Genomic DNA, 15937 nt, shown 5'->3' with positions numbered 1-15937 from the left:
AGCTTATGTCTGCCTATACCAGAACCCCACAATGGGGTATTCTGTTCACAACGTTGACATCAGCATACCGTTCGCCTACACGACCCCATACACGCTGTCGGCCATCTGCCTGCTACAGTTGAAACTGGGATTCGTGAAGAGCATTGAAGATGAGCATATGCCCATTGAAATCAGTTACGATAACGAATTGCATTCAGGTCAAGACCCTGGTGAGTACAACGAGCACGCAAATGAGCTTCCCTGAGACGGTTTCTGACAGTTTGTGCGCACATTCTTCGGTTGTTTAAACCCACAGTTCCATCAGCTGTCCGGGTGGCTGGTCTCAGACGMTCCCGCAGGTGAAGAAGCCGGATGTGGAGGTCCTGGGCTGGCGTGGTTACACATGGTCTGTAAAACGAAGTTGGAAGCGGCTTATGGTAGAGAAATGAATTCAATTCTCTGGCAAAAGCTCTGGTGGACATTCCTGAAGTCAGCATGCCAATTGCATGCTTCCTCAACTTGAGACGTCTGTGGCATTGTGTTGTGTGACAGAACTGCACATTTTGGAGTGGTCTTTTATTTTCCCCAGCACAAGGTCCAATGATCATCCATTTGCATTTTAGTAGACGCTCTTATCCAGAGCGTCTTACAGTAGTGAGTGCATACATTTTCATACTGGTCCCCCATGGGAATCAAAACCACAATGCTGGCATTGCAAGTGCCATGCTCTACCAAGTGAGCCACAAAGGTTTCATCACCTTCTTGATATACCACACCTGTCAGGTGGATGGATTATCTTGGCAAAGGAGAAAGGCTCACTAACAAGGATGTAAACAAATTTGTGCACAAAACTTGAGAGAAATAAGCTTTGTGCCTATGGAACATATCTGGGATCTTTTATTTCAGCTCATGAAACATGGGACCAACACATTACATGTTGCGTTTATATTTTTGTTCAGTGTATATACTGCACGTAGTCCACTAATGAGCAAAAAATACATTTAGATTTACATGAGTCTTTTTCCAGTGGGAAAAACAGGTTGAAATTAGCAAAACTAGCTGAAAATGTCATTTCAACCAGTTGCACACTGGGTTGTAACTTAAAATAAGATTACACTCCAGTCTGCATCTGGCCTGAGTGAGTTCTAAATGAACTCTTTCAATTGCCCCAAGAAATCGAACRCAGATTTTGTGTATTTATAAAACCCAGTGTTGATGGGTTGCATAACGACTTGCATTCAGTTTTGCTCGAGTAACAGGAGCTCCTTTCAGGCCCGACACTTCTCACGTCTCATTGAGGAACCTCACATGGAGCTGTGGGCTTTAATGGGCGCTGAATTAATGTACATGCCATTGATTCGATGCGTTTTAAGAGTGCRTTTTTACTTACAGCCCTCCAAGTGTGTCTCATGAGCAAAAGAAGAAACACTTAGAGATGTGCTTAAACAGCACTGCTGCTGTTTTCATAGCTTCAGGACGGGAAATAACCCATTTAAAAGCAGCAGGTATATTGCGCTACAATTACATTGTCGTAGCACACATATTGTCATAAATTCGACTGTAGGGGAAACTAATAAACTTACAGCAGTGTGCTGTTTCTGTCCTTAAACCATTTATTTCATACACATGATCATACAGACAGACAGACAGTGATAAGACCTACACTAGGCCTGCATGTGAACCTGAATCTTGGCCTCATCTATTCTACACACAATAGGACCTATTCATAAGTGGACTTAAGTCATAAAATCGGTCGTTCAATGCACCATATGATACTGTATCGGATTACGTTTCACAGTGAGTGTTAAAAAACCCAACCCAGGCATTCCCAAAACGGGCTGCTTTTAAAGTTCTGAAGAACGCRGTGAGCGGCCCAGCTAATTAGTCAGCGACACAGTATGGTGCCGACTCCCTCGTGTTTACACCGTGCGAATGTGAAGACAATGCCAATTTGATGCCGTGCCGCTTCAACAGACAAATAACACAAATACCACTCACAGTCATATGCATAAGTGATTGCTTTCTTTTTTTTCCGTCTCRTCTCTCCTTTTCCGTCTCTATAGATCAACTGATTTGTTTTTCTTGGAAATGGATGTGGTTCATTGATGAGGTAATTAATTAGAGATCCATGGGACTTTTGGCGGGTAAAGCCTCTCTCTCCCGAGCCTCTGAGCTTAGCGGAGGATTACATTTTTTTGACGTGTGGGAGGCGACATTGACACCGATCTATCCTGACTGTTTTTTTTCTGCCATCTTTGTGCCTGATTGGTTCAATGCACCGTTACATGATCTCTGACTCATGATGTCACATAATCCCAACAGGATACCGACAGGATGTAAATACAGGGAGCGAGAGAAATGGCCTTAATTCTGATCCGAGTTAACTGTATAATAGGAACCTCTGCATTCTTGTCACATAAGCAGTAGGGCTTTGATGATACCAGTATCACAATATTTTTTCCATGCCAAAAATGAAAACACAAAGCAGGTCTTCTAAAAACTTGCTTTATGTCAAATATTCTGTTCTATAGTTTGGAAAATAAATGCATATGACTGTGGATGAGAACATAATGATGTTTGTTTCCAACATTCAAACCGTTTTCCTAAAGAAGTTAAATCCGGTTGGTGTTTTGCTTCCTTGCTACGAGTATCGCGATACTGGTATCGTCCCAGCCTAAGCAGTGCCTTTTCCCATTTCCCACTCATTTCCCACTCATTTCGCCACAGAAATGAAGAACGTGTGTGGCGAGTGCGTGTGCTAGCGTGTGTATGCGTGTGTCTGTACCTGTGTGTCTCTTCACAGTCCACGCTGTTCCATAAGGTGTATTTGTATCTGTTTTTTAAATCTGATTCTACTGCTTGCATCAGTTACCTGATGTGGAATAGAGTTCCATGTAGTCATGGCTCTATGTAGTACTGTGCGCCTCCCGTAGTCTGTTCTGGACTTGGGGATTATGAAGAGAGACCTCTGGTGCCATGTATTGTAGGGTATGCATGGGTGTCTGAGCTGTGTGCTAGTAGTTTAAACAGACAGCTCMGTACATTCATGTTGTCAACACTTCTTCCAAGAACAATTACTGATGAAGTCAATCTCTCCTCCATTTTCAGCCATGAGAGATTGACATGCATATTATTAATGTTAGTTCTCTGTATACATTTAAGGGCCAGCCAGGCTGCCCTGTTCTAAGTCAATTCTAATTTTCCTAAATCCCTCTTTGTGGCACCTGACCACACGACTGAACAGTAGTCCAGGCGCAACAAAACTAGGGCTTGTAGGACCTGCCTTGTTGATAGTGTTGTTGAGAAGACAGAGCAGTGCGTTATTATGGACAGACCCTCCCCCATATTAGATACTGTTGTATCAATATGTTTTGACCATGACAGTTTACAATTCCGGGTTAMTCCAAGCAGTTTAGTCACCTCAGCTTGCTCAATGTCCACATTATTCATTACAAGATTTAGTTGAGGTTTAGGGTTTAGTGAATGATTTGTCCCAAATACAATGCTTTTAGTTTTTGAAATATGTAGGACTAACTTATTCCTTGCCAGCCATTTTGAAACTAACTGCCTCTCTTTGTTAAGTGTTGCAGTCATTTCAGTTGCTGTAGTAGCTGACTGCATAGTGTTGAGTCATCCGCATACATAGACACACCAGCTTTACTTAAAGCGAGTGGCATGTCATTAGTAAAGACTGTAAAAACTAAGGGGCCTAGGCAGCTGCCCTGGGGAATTCTTGATTCTACCTGGATTATGTTGGAGAGGCTTCCATTAAAGAACACCATCTGTGTTTTGTTAGACAGGTAACTATTTAGCCACAATATAGCAGGGGATGTAAAGGCAAAACACATACAGTATGTTTTTCCAGCAGCAGACTATGATCGATAATGTCAAAAGCCGCACGAAAGTCTAACAAGACAGCTCCCACAATCTTTTATCATCTATTTCTCTCAGCTAATCATCAGTCATTTTTATAAGTGCTGTGCCCTACAAGCATGCTGAAAGTCTGTTGTCAATTTGTTTACTGTAAAATATATWTTTTTTTATTTAAACTTTATTTATAGAGGTCTTTCTCATTGAGATAACATCTCTTTTTCAAGAGAGACCTGGTCCAATAGCAGCAGGGGGAACAAAGTTTCAGACAAAACAACTTACATACAATAACACAACATTAAACAAAACTATAGACACACATACAGTACTGTACAACAATGACATATTATGTAAAAAAAAAAAGTCTTGACTAAAAAACAGCTGTCCTAAAGACAATTACACTCTTCTATGATATTGACATCAAATGCTCAATATCAATATCAAATGCTGATATTGACATTAAATGCTCTGGAGGGAATTCCAGGACCACGGAGCTGAGTAACTAAAACTATTTCTACCATGACCTGTTCTAATTCGTGGTACTATTAAAAGCAAATGAGAATGGGACTGCAATTGTTATTTTTTTACCGACCTGATTAAAAAAGAACAGAGATGAAATGGCATTTTACCCAGTATGGCCTTATAAATCAGTGTATACCAGTGTTTAAGCCTACGCAAGGTCAATCACGACTAGCCAAAAGTGCTGTAGAGACCACAAGGATGTGTTAGACRTTTTTGATTTGTAATGAACCTGGGCCGATATGATATACTGAATCAAGTGCTCTCAGGGTAGTGGTTGAGGCCTGCATATATATAACATCACTAAAATCTAAAAACCACCAGTAATGTAAATCGTACCAGCTCCTTCCTGGCCTCCAGAGAAAAACAAGCCTTGTGCCGGTAATAAAAACGTATTCTCAGCTTGAGCTTCCTTATCAAGTTCTCCACATGCACAGTGAAGCTCAGCTTGTCATCAACCCACGCACCCAAATATTTGTACACTTTGACTTGCTCTATAGTATGTCCAGCCAATGTAGCAATGACATGATTAGTAACATGCCTGGCATTTGAAAATACCATGCATTTTGCTTTACCCGAACTCAGAAACAGCTTTAAATCATACAGATTCTGTTGTATGATGTTAAATGCTCTTTGGGCATTTTCAAACGCTAAAGATAAACTACTACCACTTGAATAAAGAACAGTATCATCTGCATAAAAATGAACAGCCGCTGTTTCAATAAGATCCCCAATGATGTTGATATACAAAATGAACATCAGTGGGCCCAAAATAGAACCTTGTGGAACACCTGAGCACAACTCTTTGGACTCAGATAACACAACCATCCGCCATTATACATTGTGTACGATTTTATAGGTAATTTATAAACCAATCTAGAGTATGACCAGTAATTCCACAACATTTTAACCTTTGCAGTAACACAGTATGGTACACGGTGTCTTCGACAAATCAATAAAGACACACAATGTAACTTCTTGTCAAGAGCACAGTGGATGTCATTTAAAACCTTCAATGTTGCTGAAACAGTGCTGTGACCTAAAACCTGATTGCATTCCATGTAAGATGTTGTTTTCTTGGAGATAGGCCTTCTATCTGGTCAAACACAATTTTTTCCCAAAAGTTTATTTTTGGAGGGTTGGTAACATGCTATTTGAGCCAGTAAWGGGGGCTTTACTATTCTTGGGTAGCGGAATGACATTTGCTTCCCTCCAGGCCTGAGGGAACACACTTTCTAGCAGGCTTAGATTGACGATATGGCAAATAGGAGTGGCAATATCGTCCTCTATTATTCTCAGTCATTTTCCATCCACGTTTTCAGACCCCGATGGCTTGTCATTGTTGATAGACAACAATCCTTTTTTTCACCTCTTCCACACTCACTTTACAGCATTCTAAATTACAATGCTTGTCTTTCATAATTTGGTCAGTTATACATGGATGTGTAGTGTTAGCAAGTCATGCCTAAGTTTGCTAATCTTGCCAATGAAAAATATAGTAGTAGTTGGCAACATCAGTGGGTTTTGTAATGAATGAGCCATGGAATTGAGTTTTCCTTTTTGCCGAAAATTTTATTTAAGGTGCTCCAAAGCTTTTTACTATATTTGTTTCATAGTATAGTTCCTTCTTCTTTTTATTCAGTTTAGTCTCATGATTTCTCAATTTGCAGTACGTTTGCCAATCGGTTGTGCAGCCAGACTTATTTGCCATTCCTTTTGCCTTATCCCTCTCAACCATACCATTTTTCAATTCCTCATCAATCCACAGGRATTGAACYGTTTTTACAGTCATTTTCTTAATGGGTGTGTTAGGTTCTAAATAAACAGAGTAAAAACTCACAGACGCTTAGTAAAGCTCAAACCAAATGTATTCACCCACGGGGTCATACAGTACAGCTGCATAAGACGAATACATATTCACACAAGCACTAGTATTTAATCCTTCCTCCTATGCTGAGTCTCCTCCTTACACCCTTGAACAGCCAATTCATCTCTGTTGCTAGGCAGAACTTTAGTGATATCTGTTCTTCCTCACTTCATCTGACCTGACCTCGGCCCCAAATTCCTCACTCACTACTCCCCATAGGATCGCCGATTTCTAACAATAAAATATTCTGACAGAATGTAAAAGCCCTCTATCCCTCAGTGACATGAATAAGAATACTTCATATTTTCAGGTTTAGAACTCAGAATCCATCAGGTGCATGCTTATTAGCAACTGRAATAAGCTATTTCATAAATGTGTCAAGTGCATTGTCTGGTTGCTCCACATTACACACCACAGACCAGCAAATATTCTTTACATTATCAACGTAGGAATAACTACAAAACGTATTGTATGACCTCTTAAACACTATATTTGGTGTTTAAAACTTTTAAAACTTTGGTTTTCTTAGATATGGCTTCTATATTGTGATCACTACATCCGATGGATTTGGATACTGCATTAAAGTGAATTTCGGCAGCATTGGTAAAGATGTGATCAATACATGTTGATGATTTCATTCCTGTGCTGTTTGTAACTGGTAGGTTGACTGATCACTTGTTACAGTTTGAAGCTTTTTCTTGAGTGGGCAGCTTGATGAAAGCCAGTCAATATTGAAATCACCCAGAAAATATACCTCTCTGTTGATATCACATACATTATCAAGAATTTCACAAATGTTGACTGTTAGCACTTGGTGGTCTATAGCAACTTCCCACAAGAATGGTCTTTAGCTGGGGCAGATGAACCTGTAGCCATATTACTTCAACAGTATATAAAATGCTTTTCTCTAAGCTTCACAGGAATGTGGTTCTAAATATAGACTGCAAAATTGCCCCCATTGGCATTTCTGTCTTTTCTGTAGATGTTATAGCCATGTGTTATTACCACTGTATAATCAAAAGGTATTATCTAAGTGAGTTACAGAGATAGTCAGAATATGAATGTCATCTATAATTTCATGAACCTTGATTCTTAGGCTCCATATTTTTAATGTGGGCAATTTTTTAAATCACTTTTCTTGTTTTTATTGCTTTATTGGGAAGCTTATCAGAATTAGACATGCCAATGTTATTTATATTTGAGCAGGGTGAGCTGCACACAGTGTACTTCCTACTAGGGCACAACGTCTCAGTGCAAACAGTATAACTGGTTAATATGCACATGATTACAGCATACAATAGCTGTAGAATCAACAGAGACATTCAGGGCAGTTAGAGGAACATACATTAAGTTACTTGCACTACATTGTGTTTGCCAACACCCCTGGGACAATGTACATTTGCAGCAGCACTACGACAACTCAGCGACACAATGCTAGGGATTATCTGAGCTGGGCTTGGGTCATTGATTCAACGCAGCCTTGAAATGCGTGGACAGAGCAAGGAGCCAAGATGATTTGGATTGGTTCTCAGTTCATCGCGCAGACAGGAATAAATATCACTCCGGGAAGAAGGGTGGGGGGGTATGTTTCATGATTAACTACTCATGATGTGATAACATATAGGAACTCAAGTCCTTTTGTTCACCCGACCTAGCATACTTCACAATCAAATGCCGACTGTATTACCTCCCAAGAGAATACTCTTCAGTTTTAGTCAGAGCCATGTATATCCCCCCTCAAGCCGATACCACGACGACCCTCAAAGTACTTCACTGGACTTTATGCAAACTGGAAACCACATATCCTGAGGCTGCATTTATTGTAGCTGGGGATTTTAACAAAGCAAATTTGAGAAAAACGCTACCGAATTTCTATCAACACCTTGATTGTAGCACTCGCGCTGCTAAAACATTCGACCACTGCTACTCCAACTTGTGGGATGCCTACAAGGCCCTCCCCCGCCCTCCCTTTGGCAAATCTGATCACAACTCCATTTTGCTCCTCCCTTCCTATAAGTAGCAACTCAAACAGGAAGTACYCGTGCTAAGGACTATTCAACGCTGGTCTGACCAATCGGAATCCACGCTTCAAGATTGTTTTGATCACGCGGACTGGGATATGTTCCGGGTAGCCTCCRAGAACAAAATAGACGAATACACTGATGCKGTGCCTGAGTTTATCAGGAAGTGTAAAGGAGATGTTGTACCCACTGTGACAATTAAAACCTACCCTAACCAGAAAGGGTGGATAGATGGCAGCATTCGCGTGCAAAACTGAAAGCGTGAACCATCGCATTTAACCATGGCAAGGTGACTGGGAATATGGCTGAATACAAACAGTGTAGTTATTCCCTCTGTAAGGCAATCAAACGTCAGTAAAGAGAAAAAGTGGAGTCGCAATTCAATGTGGCAGGGTCAATCACAGACTACAAAGGGAAAACCAGCCACGTTGCAGAACCCASGCCTTCCTTCCGGACAAGCTAAACACCTTCTTYGTCTGCKTTGAGGATAACACAGTGCCACCGACGCGGCCCGCTACCAAGGACTGTTGGCTCTCCTTCTCCGTGGCCAACRCGAGTAAGACATTTAAKCGTGTTAACCCGCRCAAGGCTGRCGGCCCAGACGGCAWCCCTAGGCGCGTCATCAGAGCATGAGCACCAGCTGGCTGGAGTGTTTGCGGACATATTCAATMTCTCCCTGTCCCAGTCTGCTGTCCCCACATGCTTCAAGATGTYCACCATTGTTCCTGTACCCAAGAAGGCAAAGGTAACTGAACTAAATGACTATCGCCCCGTAGCACTGAYTTCTATCATCATGTGCTTTGAGAGACTAGTCAAGGATCATATCACCTCTACCTTACCTGACACCCTAGAACCATTTCAATTTTCTTACCGCCCCAATAGATCCACAGACGATGCAATCGCCATCGCACTGCACACTGCCCTRCCCCATCTGGACAAGAGGAATACCTAYGTAAGAATGCTGTTCATTGACTATATTTCAGCATTCAACACCATAGTACCCTCCAAGCTCATCATTAAGCTTGAGGCCCTGGGTCTGAACCCCGCCCTGTGCAACTGGGTCCTGGACTTCCTGACGGGCCGCCCCCAGGTGGTGAAGGTAGGAAGCAACACCTCCACTTCACTGATCCTCAACACAGGGGCCCCACAAGGGTGCGTGCTCAGCCCCATCATGTACTCCCTGTTCACCCATGACTGCATGGCCCTCCAACTCAGTCATYAAGTTCGCAGACGACACAACAGTAGTAGGCCTGATTGCCAACAATGATGAGACAGCCTASGGGGAGGAGGTGAGGGCCCTGGCAGTGTGCTGTCAGGAAAATAAACTCTCACYCAACTTCAACGAAGCAAAGGAGCTGATCGTGGACTTCAGGAAACAGCAGAGGGARCACCCACCTATCCACATCRACGGGACTGCAGTGGAGAAGGTKGAAAGCTTCAAGTTCCTCGGCGTACCCACACAGACAGTGCTTCTTCAACATCAGGAGGCTGAAGAAATTTGACTTGGTAGCTAAAACCCTCACAAAGTTTTCCAGATGCACAATTGAGAGCACCCTGTCGGGCTGTATCACCGCCTRGTGCAGTCTGCCCAACGTATCACCGGGGGCAAACTACCTGCCCTCCAGGACACCTACAGCACCCGATGTGACAGGAAGGCCAAAAGAGCATCAACATTTACATTTACATTTAAGTCATTTAGCAGACGCTCTTATCCAGAGCGACTTACAAATTGGTGCATTCACCTTAAGGACAACAACCACCTGAGCCACTGCCTGTTCACCCTGCTATCACCCAGAAGGCGAGGTCAGTACAGGTACATTAAAGCTGGGACCGAGAGACTGGAAAAAAACWTCTATCTCAAGGCCATCAGACTGTTAAATAGCCATCACTAGCACCTTAGAGGCTGCTGCCCTATATACATAGACGTGAMATCTCTGGMCACTTTAATWATAGAACACTAGTCACTTTAATAATGTTTACATATTTTGCATTACTCATCTCATATGTATATACTGTATTCTATCCTATTCTACTGTATCTTAGTCTATGCCGCTCTGACATTGCTAATCCAAATATTTATTTATTCTTAATTCCATTCCTTTACTTTAGATTTGTATGTATTGTTGTGGAATTGTTAGATATTACTGCACTGTTGGAGCTASAAACACAMGMATTTCGCTACACCAGCAATAACATCTGCTGAACACGTGTATGCGACAAATAAAAATGTATTTGAWTTMATTTCATTTTGGACTCATTCCYGTAGAGCGTCTTCTGTTTYCAGAARGTTATCTATAAAAGGGATTCCAACAGAGCTACAGTAATCTTTTAGCCAGATGTATTATGCCAGGAGCCTGCTGAATCTTTCACACCTGCGGCACAATGATGGTACCGGACTGGAAATAATTGGCCGCTCTTTAGAAGAATCTTTCAGTGCTAGAATCAGTGCTTTAAAATCAMATTTTCAGAAGTTCCGAGCWAGCCCCCCAAAAGTAGTTTGACCCCACATGGACTACGACAGCGTCAGCTCCCGGCATCTGTCATAGAACGGTCRGAAGCAGCCTTGTAATGTCCTGTACTCGTGCTCCAGGATAGSACARGGTTTCCCCCGGGAACCATGATGTTTCTTACCATTGAACTGCCGATGACGACAGCTGGTGCAATGACTGAGGAGGTCCGCAAACCCCTCGAGGACCGAAGTGAGGTGGGGCCAGATGGACCCGAACCAGCTTGTAGTATCCATTGTGGATGATGAATTGGCTGGAGTATCGGACAGCCKCATGGTCAGATGAGGGTGGGAGCTCCGAGGATCTGAACCCGAGGTAGAAGCCACCGGAGAGTGAAACAGAACAGAGGGCTAAGGCGCAGGTACCTCCGGATCCGATCTCGAATCAGAAGCCCCCAGGGAAGAATACACTGTTAGCCAGCGTTTGTCACTACTCAGAAACCTGTGACTTAATAGGATTGTAAAGGCAGCTAAAGTCAGAGAGGAAATCAAGAGTTAAGATTAAGATAACTTTATTGGTCAATTGCACACAAGGCCCAACCGAAATTTGACTTCCACTTTTAACCTAACGCCACCGAAGACACACATACACTGTTGTTGTTTTTTAGGTGTGGGGGACTGCCACACTGGGCTCCCGGGGAGCTGTTGTTGTGGGGGGTTAAGCTCCTTGCTCAAGAACACAACAGGCAGGCAATGGCATCTAGGTTTTTTCCCTTCGGATCGGGCATTCTAACTGGCAACCGTCCGGTTGCTGGCTCACCCCTCTAACAGCTAGGGTAACTGCCACCCTAACCAGTAAATATCCTGTACAGTACAAGTTGATCAGCTCAGGAGTTATCTGGCTAACTCATTGATCATGCTAGGCGACGTGCCCCTAGCCTAGACTGAGCCATTGTGGACATTTTATGAAGACATTAACTGTTTTTCCCTATCAAATGGAACTGTTTATGGGATTCAAAGTGTTTTGATTCTGCTTTTCCCAAGTCCTTAGTGTCAGCTGAACACTCCAGCTGCACGACACTCGTCACCATCAATGTGCCGTCAATGTGACGTTCTACCTGCTACACAGAAACCAACCAAAATCACATTTATTTCAATTCACGAGACAGAATGAACTTGCGTGTCAACCATTGATAATTGAACCGCTGCAATTCTTGAGCTTGGACGCTGCCACTGGACGCTACGCAACGCCAGCAGTCCAGCAGCTTTCATTGATTTCAAAGGAAGCATTCCCTCAATAGCTGTTGGCAACGTCGTACGCCCCGATGGCTGTTAGCTATGGAAGCGCAATTTCACATATTAAGAGTAACACCGGTGCTGCAGTGGAAAAGCCCTATAAGAAGCATGTACTATATTTCTCCTGCTGTGGATCTGGATGTAGCCTAGATTGAAGATGATAATGATTGAGGCTGTCTTGGCGTCGTGCTCGACAGTAAGTGGAATTAAACAGCGGGCTGGATATGAGATCTTTCCTCTCTGATCCAAGCCAGCGCTCTGTTTTACACTCTTTGACGTCTCAAAAGCCCTACAGATCACATTGGTTTAAAGCTAACACAAATATACAGAAATGATGAAGAGAGACAGAAAGAAGAAAAAATCTCACTGTAATGTAGAATGGGTATTTCATCATGGTATAATAACTCAACAGTGGGAAGAAGGTGAAGTCATATTTCTTTTGACCCCATTTTGATTGTTTATTGCTTCGTCAATAGGCACAGAAATGTACCTTAAAAGGAATATTCCACTCCTCCAAAAGGAGGATATTGTACTATTTTTTTTCATTAGTCCACTTTTGATACAATAACAAAAATGTTTGCATGTCAGCAGTCAAGTTTTCAATATACAGCACTTTCAAAAAGCAAAAACTTGATTGCTGACATGCAAAACATTTTGGGACTGTATCAACAGTGGGCGAATGGAAAAAAACACCCAAAGATCTTTGGAGTGGATTATTCCTATAACTTGGTCAACTTTGAAACAGCTCAAGTTTGACTCAGAGGGGCGAGGACAGACATAGAGAAAAAGATACATTAGCATAGTGTCAGGCATGGTTTTGGCTATAGAGAGTATTCTGACATGCAGTCAGTCAGTCAGTCAGTCAAATCAGGGCTTAAGCAGAGGAAAGAGGAGGAGCCCGTCAGTCAGCCCTTGACACCTCTATGACAGATTTCCACATGGTCAATGTACTGGAGTGGGCCTCTCAATGGTGGAGGACGTTGGAAGATAGATATGGTACTGCACACGTTTCTCTTAACCTGCTCTAGGAATACTCAAATAAGAGAAGCTGGTGGAATTGGAACCCAGCCTCTGGAACTTTTGTCCTTCACTTCGACATTCCTAGGCGGGAGGACGGGAGGAATGAATGCACGTTCAAAATACAAATGAATACATTCTTATTGAAGGCATGGGACGTTTTTTGTAGGAGGACTCTAATTCTGATTCAGATGTGTCCTCTGTGACTCTGTCTCAATTTGGACACCATACTCTCCCCATATTCTCAGCATATACTGAGTGGGATGTGGGGATATATGCTCAGAGAAACACTTGCTTATTTATAAAGTCCAAATTGCTGTGTCTGAATGGGACTGTTTGTAATGGCGCCTTGCCATTCTGTTGAATGTCTTCCCAGAGACAGTAAATAAGACATCCAAAAGCACTGTATATGTCAAGTTGTTGAACCCCACTACCGTTCGGACCGGGCTCTTTGTCATCATTATGCAAATTCCCCAGGAGGATTCAAAGCGGTCAGCCATGCGAACAGCTCCCATCGTGGACGAATAAAACATCCTGTAACCTTTCAGCATTACAATAATCTCCCTCAAAGGTCGCCTCTGCTGTGTTATCATAAGTAAACCGTCCTCTCGCTGCACTGTCAATATCACGCGAAGAGCATTGAGATCAGAGATAGAGAGGGAATACAGAATACTGTATCAGCTGAGTTCTGTTGGAGCATCTGAAGTGTCTGGTTTTTCTGCACTCAACAATATGTTGGATCACAACAGCCCATAGGTTTTACCCATAGCCTATTGATAAGGGGGCCAAATTAGGACAGACTCAGAGTCACGAGGAGTTGGTGTCAGTTACTCGGACGTGTCAGCATCACAAAGGCTGTACATTGAGGAAGGGAACTCTTCTGCTTTCCTGGGCAGTATACGGTATGTCTGACTGCCTTTTAAACAATGATGATCTTCATTTGAATGGGAAGGCGCCTTCAACCTTGGTTTTGYATTTCTGAATCAAATTGTCGTGTTCATTTCATTCATGTCCAAATGGATGTATATATTCATGATATTTAGAGGTGAGGATTGGCCTTTGTGAAGTCAAACAAAGAGAATATTGAAGGTTCTTGGCCGAGCAGTMATTTATTTCATTGTAACATTCTTCGCAAAGGAATACTGTACTAAAATGGGAATAGAGAGAGATCTCTCCTGAAGGAGATGCCTTCTATGGAACAGAGGTTCTTTGTCACAGCCGATGTATTCACAACAGGGAATCGGAACACCAACTGCCTCTAGGTTTTTCTGCAGAGGGGCCAACGTGACTAAGGTCTCTCTCTTAGTGTAAGGCAGGTATGGCACACAATGGAAGCTATATCACAGTGAATGTCTTTCACAACAGGGAATCGGTCTGTTCGGGGCTCTAGGATTTTACTGCAGAGCGGCCAACGTGGCTCAAGTCTATTTCTCCGTGTGAGGCAGGTATGGCACACAATGAACGCTATGTCACAGTGATTCTTCCATTCAGGGGACTTTGTTCCCCCTGACTTATCTTAAGCGAACCAGCTGTGAACTTTGACAAAGGCTCAGATGGTCACATTGGGCCCTCTAGGTTTTTGGGGGTATATCTTTTAAAATAATTCCGCCGCTTGAAAAGTCATGTGTCAGAATCCTTGTCAGTCGACTGCCCCAGCCTCGCTTCAGGATTTATTTAGAGGGAAACGGAGGGTGGAGGGTGAAAAAATGAGATTGTGGTTAAAAATTGAAGTTTGCCGCAGGGGGTTTCAGTACGACAATCTGTGACAGCTATTAAGAGTTTGCTCAGCCTGACATAATATGTAGCCAATGAAGCTAGTAAATTGCCAGCTATTAACTATTGAACAGAGTTAGCAGCACCTCCCTCTGTGCCAAGCAGATGACTGAATGGGTGACGACAAGTGTCTCTCTCTGCCTTGACTAACCATGACCCGATGATCTGAAGAGCCCTGTAACTCTTAATCCACTTCAAACTAATAGGTATTTTCACAATAGGGTGGTGGTGCAATTTATGCAGTAAGTTCAAACCTGAACAATAACAGAAGCATTTCTGAGTCAGTTTTCACAAAAGTTCTCAAGGACTCAAGTACTGTCTTTTGTTTTGTCTGCGTCCTCCCAGTCCAACAAAGACGAACGGCAACAAACTAGAGAGCTGCATTATCATGATCAAACCCACAGTTGCACCAAAACACAACAAGGATGAACAATCATTGGCAATCTCGTCCCCCACCGACTGTCATATGAGATACAGTACCAGTCAAACGTTTGGACACACCTACTCATTCAACGGTTTTTCTTTATTTTTTTACTATTTTCTACATTGTAGAATAACAGTGAAGACATCAAAACTAGGAAAAAACACATATGGAATCATGTTGTAACCCAAAAAAGTGTTAAACAAATCAAAATATATTTGCTTAACACTTTTTTGGTTACTAAATGATTCCATATGTGTTGAGAGAGRGAATGGTTGATTGTTGGTTTGTTTTGTAACGTTAGATTAATGGAGTCTGGGCCATAACGAGTAGTCGTTAGTCACACGGCTCTCTAGCTCACTGCATGGAAGCTGGGCTGTTTCCCACCAAAACACAGAGAGAGAGAACGAGAGGAAGAGAGAGAGGGGGATGTCATTTGGACAAGTAGAACTTATTACAACTTATCATCAGCCATTTATCATACTTTAGRCCTAAATATTTTACACAAGGCTAAAAACACATGACATTGATGTGGAGCTACTGACGTTGTCTTTATCCCCCAATTGTGAACCGTAAACTACCACTCTGTAAATGCTAGGACAGTCACAATACGGAACTGTAGCCTTTTCAGCACTGTGGACAGCAATATAGGCCTCTTCAGAACCCGGGACAGCTCCAAGCAGACCACTGTGCTACCAAAGCTGTTCACTCGCACACTATTCAATCTC

This window comes from Salvelinus sp. IW2-2015, linkage group LG34 (assembly GCF_002910315.2).
Source record: "Salvelinus sp. IW2-2015 linkage group LG34, ASM291031v2, whole genome shotgun sequence".
Taxonomy (NCBI): Eukaryota; Metazoa; Chordata; class Actinopteri; order Salmoniformes; family Salmonidae; genus Salvelinus; species Salvelinus sp. IW2-2015.
The sequence above is the reverse complement of the archived record's forward strand: the minus strand, read 5'-3'. Positions refer to the sequence as shown.